At 37.4% G+C, this 13,782-nt stretch overlaps 1 long non-coding RNA gene across 1 annotated transcript in view; it reads left to right on the forward strand.

The window, feature by feature from the left end:
* The first annotated feature begins 2,186 nt into the window (after positions 1–2,186).
* Positions 2,187–13,782, forward strand: part of LOC135417410 (uncharacterized) — a 45,441-nt gene continuing 33,845 nt past the window's right edge. The window contains exon 1 of the long non-coding RNA XR_010432019.1: positions 2,187–2,829. This is a non-coding gene — a long non-coding RNA (uncharacterized LOC135417410). The remainder of the gene's footprint in view (positions 2,830–13,782) is intronic.

Genomic DNA, 13,782 nt, shown 5'->3' on the forward strand with positions numbered 1-13,782 from the left:
TACAGTGTCAGAGATTTACCAAAACTTGGTCTTGCAAGGTACACTGAGAGGATCAGGAATTCTGACTAGTCAGACTTAGTTTGAAAGGTCATACCTCTTCTAGATCTCTTTGCCTGACCACACTTTAGCTCTTGCTCCCACACCTCTGCCCTGGGCTCTGTAAACTGTATCATCCTGGAGAGCAGAGCAACCTTGGCAATTCCCATTGCATTTTATTGCTGTGCCTGCAGAACAATTAAGCTCAAACAGCAAAATTAAGAGTTTGTGCCTGGTAGAGATAACAACTAGAGGTGAGCACCTTGCAAACAGCAGCAACCTTAACTGAAAAATATCACCTTTTCTTCTCCTTTTTTTTTTTTATGATCCCAGAGTACTTGTTAGTGATTTTCCCTGATAAACTTGACATTTGGCTTATTTTTTGAATTATAGCACACACTGACCATAAAGAATCAGATTCTAATCCATATTGTTTAATTATGATATGTAGTTTGTACTGCAAGATACACTGTCTATTATCTAAATTGACAAATACAGAGCTGATAAATATGCATTTTTGATAAATTTCCACGTCACAACAGCATGGGGTTTTTTCATTCTACTTTACCAGTAGTACTTTCATTCTACTCTGAGCCAGGGCTCAGAGTTTATTCAGATTAAGCAAAAACCAAGATTTGGGCTTCAACAAATGTTTTAAACTATATTGCAATAACTGCTTTGAAATTTCCTCCCTGTTCTCAGCCTGAAAAGTTTTTGAAAAGTCTTTGAGGCATTCAGTGACAGAACATACCACTTCTACATGTTCCCAGCAATACTTTTTTATCTTTTTTTTTTTTACCTTCTTTTTTATTTCAATGCTACATATTAGGAACAGATTGCAAAAATATTATTTGCTCACATTGGGATTTAGGATGCTCACAAACAAATGTAAGACCTCAATTGAAGGTTTTTGTTAACCTACACAGAACTGCAATCATATGTGTATAGTGAAAATCACATCATCACATGGGGAAATTCTTGCACAGTAAAATCGGAGTGGCTTTGCAACGAATGATAAAGAAGTCAGGATTTCACAAGATCAAACAAAATTGCCAGATTTGTCTTTTACTTTTCATTCTCATGCATCTCTTCTTTTTTTTTTTTTTTTTTTTTTGCAGAATCCTGGTAAGGACAAGCTACAATTTATGTACCAAAGGCAGATTTTGAGATGTACATGGCATTTAGTTAACAAAGTTCCACATATATAGCATTATGAGGCTGTCATAGCACCTTTCATATTCTAGATTTAGCATATTAAAATACATATTAAAAATGCAATAAATACTTTTCTCTAACCAAGCCCACATGAATTCTGAATACAAACCAGGGAGGAAAGCATACTGGAAATATATCAAGAATTAGAACTAGTGAGTAAATCAAAGAATTCTTAATTAAATTTTGAACAAAAATAGAGAATATGGGCATTTTATAACCTGAACAGAGTTCTAAAAAGTACTTTGTGCCCCTATACACATACCTCACCTTTATTATCATGCAAATAAGTGAGCTTCTCATAGCAAAGCCCCCTGTGAGCACTTATTCTGTTACTCTGCTGGAGACATCATTCATGCGTGTTTTATAGTTTTTTGCACAAAATCTATGGGTTTTTTCCTTCCCCCCTTTTTTTTTTTAATTAAACTGAATATAGGCTCCCTAATATTTGCTAAGAGAAGTTTCCAATTTAGTTAGTAATATTTTGTTTTGTGTAATGTCAACAGTGTATTCCTCCTGTTTCATAATTTTAGTTCCTGCAGGGTAGAAAAAAGCAAAAGAAAATTTGAGGCTTGACATACCTATCAATTTTCATCACTTAGCTGACAAGGTCAGTTAAATACTTTGCTGAGTGCTTCCTAGAGATAACCTGCGTTCATTGACTGCAGAGAGAGCTTAGGAATATTAGCTGGGCACAATAAGTAGTTCGAGCGAAACATTTTCAATATGCATTTGCAAATGAAACACAAATGTGTTCTCCTTTGGCTCATGGTATGCCAAAGGCATGGATGTCACTAAGATTTCTAAGTATTAGCTTAGATACATTTTGCTTCTAAAAATTGCAAAACAACTCTCATTCAGAGAATTTAAATACGGATTACAGAAATTATTAATTAGAAAATCGGGGTCATCAGTAATGTAGGAACAGATATTCTGAAGAAAATTAGATTCTTGTTACACTTAGTTTGAAATACACTTAGTGTTTTCTCACAAAATTTAATTTCATGAACTACATCTCTAAACATTTAATATTTAGTAATGGTAACTATTCCTTGCTTAGGAGCAGATGGTACATGCAGTAGGCCCACATGGTCAGAAGAGGGTCCATCTGTATTAGCAGGCTAGTTCACATCTCGACTACACACTCTTAGAACTCCTGGTTCCTGAATTTCCAGAGCACTCTGTGAACCCCACTTTGATTCTTGTGTCAGAGAAGCCTCAGCACAGACACTGGACTCTCTGTGGACGACACTAAATTGAATGATACACTCCACCTGTGCACTCAATGTGTTCCAGCTGTGCATCTAATGTCTTCCAGCTGTGCCCCTGATATATTCCAGCCTGAGTTAGATACAGAGCAACACTATGCAGACACATAGAGTTCGGGTCTTGAGTTATCTTTGGCTCTCCAAATGATATAGCCAGAATTGTGAAGCCATTGCCATGTAGGGAAGGTTTTCTAGGAAAACCAGCAGGAATTCTAGGAAGATCTGGCTTCCAGGGCAAGCTTAAAGAGCTACTGTATCACAGTCTTCAGTAAAAGAGAAAAATATCCTGTGAGTGTATTGAGTACCTTGGCAGGTAAATACATCGTTTTTAATACCTTCTCTCCTACTATGTTGATATATATGTGCTGACACTTTTTAATGATGTAATGCATAGGTAAACTTCCTGATTGTCTGCTACAATGATAAGTTTTGGACTTTGAGGTTCACAATTTAAAAAGCATCTTCAATTATCAATGTATACAGATACATAACTATGTTGTTGAAGTCAGCTGCTACCTGGTATGTATTTTCTGTAGGAAGAGAAAGACATTAAAATGAATCTGTTTAAGCAATAAAAAGTGCAGTATTCACTAAAAAGAGTAAAAAAAAAAGATAACAAAACCAGGTCATAGAAAGTGAGATAAACAAGACTGCTGCTACAATAGGCTCCCATCTGCCATTACCCACACACTTCATAAATATGCAATGGGATATACAGCACAGATAACATTTTGCTGAGAAGAATGAACTACTAGTACTTGCACGCTTTTATGTGTCCAAGTGTGTGGGGAATGGTTGCTGAGAATCTGGACTGGTACTGTTCCTGAATTTTTCCTGGGCAAAATAAGCTATGAGTGAACTTCAGAAGCAATTTAAACTCATACATCACATCTCTACATCCCATTTGGACATGCTCACAGTAGCCACTGACAAGAAAAAAGGATGATGTTTAGCAGAAACCAACAAGGAGAAGACAGAGGAGCTGAAAAGCAATACATTTTTCAGTTTAGTAATTCACTGGTAAAACATACACAGTGGACATTGAACTGAAAACTAAAGATTTGTAGGGTATTATTAAAGCAGAGAAACAGCCACAAAAATAAACATTTGAATCACCTCAAAATGCTTTTTTTTTTCTTTTCCAAAGCAATCTGATTGCTTTCTTTTCAGCTGCTTAGTGCCCTGTTTTAATATTTTCTCTTTCTTTCTTTCCTTCAGTTTGTGTCACCTTTGAATGAAAAATGCCTTTTCAAAACTGAAATGTAGTTTCATTTATAAACGTAGAAATGAAACATACTTTAACTTGAAATATATTCATAGCAAATATTTCAATCTTTTTTGTGTCTTTGTTCCTTCTGCTTCTGTTTTCTCAGCCAGGTGGCCAATCTGGGAACAAATTGATTTTTCATCATGAGGACCCTCTGTTTTCAGAGGTTAGAGTCCTCAGTTTCTGTGGAAGTAGTTCAGGTGCCCAAATGCTGTGATCATGCCATTGGAGCCATATATGCAAGCCTTTCAGACAGGCCCAACTACCACATACACACATATCCATATGTATAAAAAAAATAGCATTAGTTTATTTTTGGGCAATTTTTTTCTTCTGTCTGAGTCAGATCAAAATAATTGTTCTTTACAAAGACTTCCATGTCATTTGAGAGGCCTTTTAAATGCTATTGGGGAAAAGAAAATGTTTTCTGCTTATTCTGATCATCTTTGCCTACACCCTCTGTTCTTATAGAATCATAGAATGGTTGGAGTTGGAAGGAACCATCTAATTCCAACCCCTCTGCCATGAGCAGGGACGCCTTCCACTAAACCATGCAGCTCAAAATTACTCTTATCTATTCTGGGAAGAGAAAAGCCAGTGACAGGGTAATGCCTACTTTAATGTTGGGTGTTATATCTTGTACTCTGAGAGGGATTTTTGAATTATGTAGGTAATAAGGTCACACAGCAACATTTGTGCCTTAGGAAGGGATCAAAAATAGGAAGAAGTAAGAAATAGAAAGAAATAAATAAGTGAATAAAAATACATGTACCTAAGAAGAGGTCTGTGTTATTCCATTGATATGGACAACTTTGAGCAGTGCAAAGAGAATTGATAAATAGTAGTCTGTTTCTAAAGGTCAATTTCTATTCATTTATCAACTGTTTTTTCAAGTCATTAAATATCAAAATTATTCTAGTGCTACTTAGTGATAGGGGAAGATTCTGTATGGGTCACATTATGTTTATACAGTGATTTAGAAACAGTCATCTGTTTAAATTCTGGGTCTTCTGTTCAGAGTATACATTTCCTTGAAGGATTCAGCATAGAATAGAGAATAGAGAGAAAGATGCAAAGACTTGAGAAAAAAGAAATGGAGATAAATCTGAAGGCTTTCAACAGGTGGGAGACACATCAAAGTAAAGTTTTATACACTTATTTATTTGTATGTTATCTCCTAACTTTCCATTCAATAAATTTTCTATGCAGAATATTAACTGCAGACAATCTGATCGAATTCCTAATTTTTAGGATTAAGTTCTCCAAATGAATTCCTCATTTTCAATGAATTATATGTTCTGCACACTTATGCCTCTTTAGAAAGAAGCCAAATCACTCAGAAGTGAGCAGTGACAGTGGGGCTGTAACCCAGACCCTCCTTTTTGAGGGAGGCAAAAGTCTTCCATTTGAGTTAGATGGATGCAGTGAGATGTCTGGGTACAACTGTGTCCTGAAATGACTACAGGGATTGCTTTTCCTTTATTTGCCTGCCAACACCATAGATTTATATTATATTTCCTTTCCTTTTGTTGCTAAGGAGGAAAACCCTGAATGACCAGATGGAAAGCTTTTTAGGCTTTGAGTCTTGCTAGTTTTGCTCTTCCTATATTTGATGTACTGTTGCAGTCTAATCTGATAGCATCCTTGCATTTCTGATGAGGAGCCAGAGGTCTCAGCTGTTTTTCAAATTGGCAGGCACTGAGTAACTTGTAGAGAAAGTGAAGTGCTTGTTCTTGCTTACATGATTCATTGTTATTTTTCCCAGTCATTATGAATTGAAATAAGCCATCTGTTATTATAACAGTGCACCTTGCACCAAGAAGCGTGGCTTTAACTAGGAACAGAAACAAATGTCACATAAAAATGAGTTTGGGAATCCACATATACATCCAAATTAGATAGCTCAATAATAGCAGCAATGGATATGTCCATAAAACATACATATGTACATATTTAGTGTTGTTTTAAAAGGGAGATAGAGTAGGCTACTGATTAAAACAATCTATTTGCTTAAAAAGAATAAATTTTATTCACTGTCCTTCAGAATTAAATCTATAACTAATAAGGTAAGTAAACTTGAAACTGGATACCAAATATGTTTTTCTTTATCCTTTTAGGTCAGTATTAAAGTAAATTCCCAATCAGCTTCACAAAAACTGAAAAGCACTAAAAATATCTAAAGCCTTATGACCTGTAAAGGGTTTTTTTTCAATTACACATTCAGAGAAATCTACAAACCAAATTACTGTATCTGTGGGAACAGATCTTAACTCTCCTGCAGAGCTTATTTAATGGTGAATCTTTGGAGGGTTTTTTTTGCTGCCTTGTCTGTCTTTGAAACGTCTCTACTTGGCATGAAAATAGGGCTAAGAATTTTTCACCGTGGTATTTTTCTCACTTTTTATAAATATTTACATAATCATATTTTATAAGAAAAAAAATTAAAAAATGTGCTCTGAGGATACAGTTTTCACAAGTACCATAAGCTGTTGCAATGCTGTATCCTGTATTCCCAATTCCTGCTTTCCAGTTGTTACTTCGTGCCTGTCCTCACCTTTATTCTTCAAAATTAAGTACAATTTCTTTAGGTCAGAATCAGCATTTTTTTTGTGGTTCATGATGCATCCTATATGGAGAGGGTGGGTATTTTAGCTCTGTGTGAGGAATTTACACACCAATAGATGTTGTGGTGCGGCTGGGTCAGAACATGCAACAGAACTGGCAGACAGTCCAGCTCAGCTATGCAGGGTATGAAACAAGGGCCAAATGGGTATAATATAAATTTTAAATCTTATATTTAAGGTACTGTAGTCAGGGTCAAGGAGGTGAGGCCCTATTGAACACCTGAAGAAAGACTTTTAACCTTCTTTTCCTCCATTATAAACACATCCTATAGAACATTAGAAAAGGTGGTAGGAGGTCAATCTTTTCACTGGCTAAGAGAATATTAATCCACACTTTTCCCATTTCTTAAGTAAGAAACTAAACTTCCAACTGTAGATACATTATGAAATGTAAATGCTCCCTAAACGATGCACAAAAGATTCTGATAATATTCTGCAGCAGAGCCAGTAAGCACGGGAGGTTAAATACAAGACTTATGTTTTCCCTCCTGTGTTTGGATTTGTCATTTAAATCAATGGGAATTTTTACCTTGAACTCACTGGAAAAAAAAGCTCCAGTTGTACTCTTCCCTAACACCTTTAGGTTTTGGATGTTTTTTGAAAAATGGATTTAACAGTCCTGTTTTTATTCCTCCCAAACAACAAATGACAATATGATTTCAGTAGTAGGAGATAGTCTTTGTCACAAGCTTCAGCTGGAATCTGAATGCTGTACCCTGGGAGAGATTGTGCTGCAAGCTAAAGAATAGCTCTGGATCTTTATCAAGTTATGCCAGATATTTCTGTTACCTTCTGAAAAAGTATCATCATTTATTATATAATATCTGTAAAGATTCACTTCACAGTTCTCATCTATTTCTTTACTACTAAATCTCAGATATTTCTTTACTACTAAATTTTAGCTTGATAAATCAGATAACACCCTTCTTCCTCAAAGTTCTACTTGGGAATGGGAAGTAGTAGGTTACTGGAGTATTGAAAAGATAATGTTTACAAAGTGCTTGTGTATTTATTAAAAATAACTTATGATTGCATAGATAAAGAAGTGACATTTTCCCTTGAAAACCATTTATTATCCATATATTGAATTACCCACAGGTTAATTAACACACACATAGGCGTATATAAATCCTTAAGGGAGAGAATTAGAACCACTTACACAGAGCAGGCACAAAACCAAAATAGTTTCAGACATAGTGACGCATCTAATAAACAAAAAGCCAATCTTCAAGACCCATAACCAAATTCTGGTCCTGAGACAGAAAGCAGACTGTGGGCGTGATTATAGGGCTTCTCTTCAAATGCTGCTAATAGTGGTTAACCTCAAAATATATGTCAGCCATCCCTCAAAATGCACAACTACCTGCACATGTTTCATGTCCTCCAGATTCACAAAAACGAATGTAAACCCTTGGAATAAAAAGGGTACCTTATCAGGGCATTGCTGTTGTACCTCACTGTAAGCTATCACACTGTTATATTAGACATTCATCTTTTATCCTTGTTCAGCTCCAGTAATGTGTCATCTAAGACTCCTGACTCTTAATTAGAAATCAACTGCTATTCTTCACCCCGCTCTGTTATGTCCTGCTGTGACTTTTCTGTCAGTCTGCTCTTCCCTGTGATATGATACAAGGTGGGAGAGCACAGGGGTTAATGCAATTATTTACATATGGTAATGCAGTGTATAGCAGGGAATTAATAAAATGGTTTGTAGCATTTCAGAGCTAAAAAGAAATTAGGCACCATCTCATCATCACTGATTTTCCAACTGAAGTATGCTATGTTTAACTTTTAAACTTTATGCTCCCTGCACAATTCCAATGTCACCTTTTTTTTCCCCTTTTTTTAAGAACAATGTACAATCAAGCTGGATTTGGAGGAAACCAAAGATGCTAGACATGAAAAAATATTCTTGTGAATTTCACATCTTGTTTATGAAATCAGGCATCTAGAATTAACCCCCACTCTAGTTTAACCCCTTTTTTCACTTTTGCATTTTTCCACATTGGTCACAGTACAAACCCAAAGCAATAATTTAGTATGGTTACTCTTTTGAAAATAAGGGCAAGCATTAAGTGCTGAGTGGTATCTTTATGGAGAATCCAGATCTACTAAAGTAAGAGGGGAAAATCTACTTGACTTGCAGGAAGGCAGAATGTCACCCACAGAGGTGCCTGATATTGCCAGAGAGGATTGGGAACCCGCTGTCTGAAAATCACTGTGGTCTCTGGTATCTGACATCGGTCAGTCAAAAAACAAGGCATGGAAATAACTAGTGCAGATTGAAAAAGCCAGCTCCTCAGCTCCTGCTGAATGGTGTCCCTCTGAGAGCACTCACACAGTGATGATTAAACCAGCTGAGGAACGAGATACAGGATTTTGCATGTACAATATACATGTGGTTTTCTTTATATTTACAGCTATACCTTTGAGGAATCATTGATGGGAATATAAATATTTATGCACCATAATCATTTTAATAAGTAATTACATTCATTATTTAAATATTTTCATAATTGCTCAGTTCACAAACATGAGCACTAAAAAAGAGCATCTGATAATATTATACCATTATTCCTAATAACACCTCATCCACAGACAAATTAATGTTCTTTCTGATACTGTTAATTTAAAATCTATCAGATTACAACTGCAAACATAGAGACACAGCATCTCAATGAAAGTTGTAATGGAATGGGATGAATCCCAGAGCTTAGAGCGTGTTCTTATCAGTTACAAGCACCAGGCAATACAGGAAAAACAGATAGGAGAGGCAACCAGTAGTCTTTTAAAGCTATTTTCCAAATGCAGGAGCATATACAGATAGAAACATATTCTCTGAAAGACTTTGTATTAAGGGTAAATGCTTTACTAAGTATTTAAGCAAAGAGAATGGGGGGGGGGGGGGAAGTTCTCAGTTTGAGAGTCTGAATGACACTATCTTAGTATTGCAAACCTGATCCAGGTCAGGATGAAATTTACACTAACTTAGATATCATGAGAAAACACCAGGAACAATTTGATCCCCTGCTGTCTCCCAGCTGGCTGATTCTACTTCCAAATGAGTAAGAATCCCAGATAGCTTCTCAAAGCAGTGAAAATATCAAGATTATAGTCTCAAGCTATTTTGGAGTTGTTCCTGTCTCAGGTGTGAGACAGAATCTGCCTCACCAGCTTGTTCAAGTTTGGGTTGGCACAGAATCATAGAACAGTTTGACTGGAAGGGCCTTTAAAGGTCACCTGCTCCAACTCCCCTGCAATGACCAGGTACATCTACTAGATCAGGCTGCTCAGAGCTTTGACCAACCTGACCTTAAATGGTTCCAGCCATGGATCATCCACCACCTCTCTGGGCAACTTGTGCCAGTGATCACCACCCTCACTGTAAAAAATTTTATCCTTATGTCTAGTCTAGTCTCTTTTAATTTAAAACTATTACTCCTTGTCCTATCACAACAGCTCCTATTAAAAGGTTTGTACCAATTTTACTTACAAGCCCCCTTTAAGTATTAAGAGGCTGCAATAAGGTTTCCCTGGAGCCTTCTCTTATCCAAACTGAACAATTCCAGTTCCTCAGCCTGTCCTTATAGGTGAGGTGCTCCAGCTCTCTGATCATCTTCATAGCCCTCCTCTGGACCTGCTCTATCAGGTCCTTGTCTTTCCTTTGCTGAGGACCCAAGAGCTGGATTCAGTACTCCAGATGAAGTCTCAAGAGAGTGGAGTAGAGGGGCAGAATCACCTTCCTCAGCCTGCTGGTCACACTGCTTTTGGCACCCCCAAGTCCTTCTTGGTGAGTCTGCTCTCAATTCTTTCTGTATTGACACCAGGGATTGCACCCAGGTGCAGCACCTTGGAGCTGATCTTGTAACTCATGAGTGCACTGAGTAGACCTGACTTAAGAGAACTACAGGACCATCTTTTGTGCAGATTTAGGAACCTGTCAAGGGTTCCCTGGCTGAGTACTGCTCAGCAGCAAGTGGCTCTCTGCAATGAGAAAAGTTCCGCTTGTGATGCTGTGAAAGCAGATGCTGTATCTGGGGAATGGGTGGGTGGTGGCAGGGAAAGAGGGAGAGTTCTTTAATAAGTATTGGATCAGGTCACTAGGTTTTTTTGCACACTGGGATTTGAGTATTTATTAATGGTAGTGGATTCCCCTAGTTATATAATTTCATCTTCTTAGCTTGATTGTGTGGTGTGTTGGATTAAAAAAATATCAAAACTGTGATAATGACAGAATTAACATTGCCCATTTAGATCAGAATGAATATTGCCCTGAAAGAGTCCAAAGCAAACAATTTATGCTCTGTTCAGAAACCTGTCAGAAAGAGGTTGGAATGTGCATTAGTCCTTAACAGAAGTGACTGCACAGTTTATCCATCACAGTCTAGGCCAGGGATGCTGAAGTCACAAGAATTTATGGAAAGGGAAGAAGGGACCTATAGGCATTCATGAGCAGAGGCAGGGATTCATTTTTCAGTGGAGGCAATACACTCAAATTGAGAAAAGAAGCAATAAACAAAACTAGGCAGTGACAACTATTAAAGTCCCGAATCATTACCATTCTGAATCATTACCATTCTGAATGCAGAATAAATAAGTATTATTATTTAGTATGCAGAATAAGCAATATGTAGGTATTTGTGTGTTTTATCAGTGATGGTGAAGCTGAGGAATAGCACCTTGGTTCTGAACCACGAAAGATATGACAAGAGACTGGGCAAAAATCCCAGCCCAAATGAAATAAATGAGACTTTTACCAGTGATTTCAGCTGGATGAGGATTTACTGCCTTTTTCCCACCAATAATCTTGCAGTGTAATTTAATTTTTCAGCAGTCTAATACTGTCATTAGAGCACATCTTGTCACATTTGTATAGAATAGCCACTCTATGCTCAGAGTGAAGTCAAATGTCATGAGTGTTGAAAAATGTGAAGCATTCTTATACATCAGACAGCTCCTTAGGACTAAGGAACTTAAACTAGACCAGGGAACTTATCTGCAGTCTGGCTCCACTGAGAAGTTTCAGTCGTCTGTTTCAAATGTTGGCATAACTATACATCTCCTCCTCCCTTTAGTTAGATTTGTAAATGCAATGAAATCTTCCATGGTTTATTCTGAAAAAGGAGAATTACTATACTTTCATGGTGGTGTAATTGCTCTATAATAGCTAATAATTATACATCTGCAATATCATAAGCACCGTGTTATAAAATCCAGTGCAAACAATTAGATCCTCTGTTATACCTCAGAAAATTATTTCAGAAATGGAATGAGGTTCAGTCAGTCGTGCAGACAGATGCTATTTTGCATTTGCTAATGTAATAAAGAAGGTTATGTAATGTAGCTTATCTAACCCTTTATAGTCATGATCTCTTTTAGGAAGTCTGTCAAAAACACTGTAAAAGCTACCTACAACTTTGATATAAAAAGCAAAGAAAAACTGAGAAGGCAACTGAATAGGGAGTAAGTATATTTCCTTGAAAAGAAGGTGGTACTTCTGTATTTGCTCATGTCTTTTGTGCTTTCAGTTTCATTGCTTTAAACCACAGTATTGGAATTTGAGCCCCACTGCCTTTTGGGGATTCTGGTACCAAGCAGCTCCTAAGCAATGGGCTGTATGCTCAGATCATGGACTACAATGGTTTAATTAAGGAACAACATTTTTATTAGAAAATTGGACGTAAATGTAGTTTTTAACAAATAGGCTTTAAAAAAAATATATTTCTTTTGGTAAGAATTGGGGTTATGAAAAATGTTCCACATTCAGTGCACTGCTAAAGGCTTCCCTGCCAAAACCATTGGTAGCTGTTTTGCCAAAGTGAATCTATCTCAGACTCCTGCTGGTGAATCCTTTGCACTAGTGCAGTTTAGTTTGTATTCCTTTTCCACACACACAGAATCTACAGCCAGCTGTTGCAGATCCATATTTCCTGGGACCTGGAAGGTCCCCCCACCATAGTGTCATGCCAGTTTGCATAAACTATAGAATTAAAGAATAGTTTGAGTTGGAGGGGACCTTTAAAGGTCAACTAGTGCACCCACCCTGCAATGAGCAGGGATATCTACTAGATCAGGTTATTCAGAGCCTGAGAATTTCAAGGCTCGACTGTTCCGTGGGGAATTGGTTAATCTCCATTACTGTTTTTCTTTTTCACTACTGTTGGTCCTTTCCTTGTATTTAGAGGGGCAGAGGAGCTCCTAGGAAACAGTCACAAAAGAAAGTAAGATTTTACATGAAAAAATAATTCTACAGGTAGCATAGCTCAGTTTGAAAGTAATTATGATCTGGCATCTCTAGCAACAGTTAAAGTCTCAGTAGGGTACCGCACGCAGGGCATGACAAGAAAGGTTGTCTATGGAAAAAGAGACACGTTGCTTTTGGCTCCTTTCCTATTGATGATGTGCAGAGTGTTAGGCAAAGGGCTGTGTTTTGTTTTTTTCATTTATTATCCTTTGCTGGCAACCAAAATTAATGGTCAGACCTGAAATACAGTTTTGTTTAGAAACAAAGCGTGATAATGAATGAAAGAAAGACTGTAGAAAAAGGATCCAGGAGAACATACTATGTGAGTGAAACTTGAAAAGGATGGACAGAATCTGAATCTGGATAAAGCTCCCCTGTGAGAAGGACTGAAATGGCAAATATATTGTGCTGTATACGCTATCTAGATCAGCTTCTGCTGGCACAGTGGGACTGGAAACACAGGGATTGTAATTGTAGTCTCAGGTCTATGGGAATGGCATTAGGAAAATGTCATACACAGTTTGAATTATTCCCTGTTTGCAAAATCCCTTACCCTCTGAAGACTTCTGTAAAAAAGAGGATATAGTCTTTATAGGCCTCAGAGGATGACTGTAGGATTAGGCTTTATTTTCTCCTTTGCCCTGGGGAAATCTATGGACTGTGGATGGCAGCTACACTGCAGACCAAAATTTCTTATAAATCATGCTGTGAGTCGAGTGCATGCCTCTTCATTTGCAACCACCTTCTAAAACTTTGCCTTCTTGGAGGACACTGCTCTTGCCACAGCCACAGCAAGTGCTGAGTAAAAGCAAGGTGCTAAATGGGGCAAAAGTGACCATCCTGCCTCCAAGGAGGATGGGTGGGGAGAAGAGACATCTTTCATCGAAAACAATTCTTCCCTCTAGTGGAAAAGTCAGATGCTTCACAGTCTGTTCCACCTTCTGAGCAGGTGACTTACTGTCTCTAGAAAGCAATTGCCTCTAATTTTGATTGAAAGATGAGCACCGAAAAGTACTTTTTCTCTTGACAGTGTTGGTGGCTTTTCTTGTTACATGCAAGCTCATTTCAGATAGACTATCTGTTCACCGACTCAAAATATTTTTGGGGTAACTGCTTTATAAACTGCTC

This window comes from Pseudopipra pipra, chromosome 7, assembly GCF_036250125.1.
Source record: "Pseudopipra pipra isolate bDixPip1 chromosome 7, bDixPip1.hap1, whole genome shotgun sequence".
Classification (NCBI taxonomy): Eukaryota; Metazoa; Chordata; class Aves; order Passeriformes; family Pipridae; genus Pseudopipra; species Pseudopipra pipra.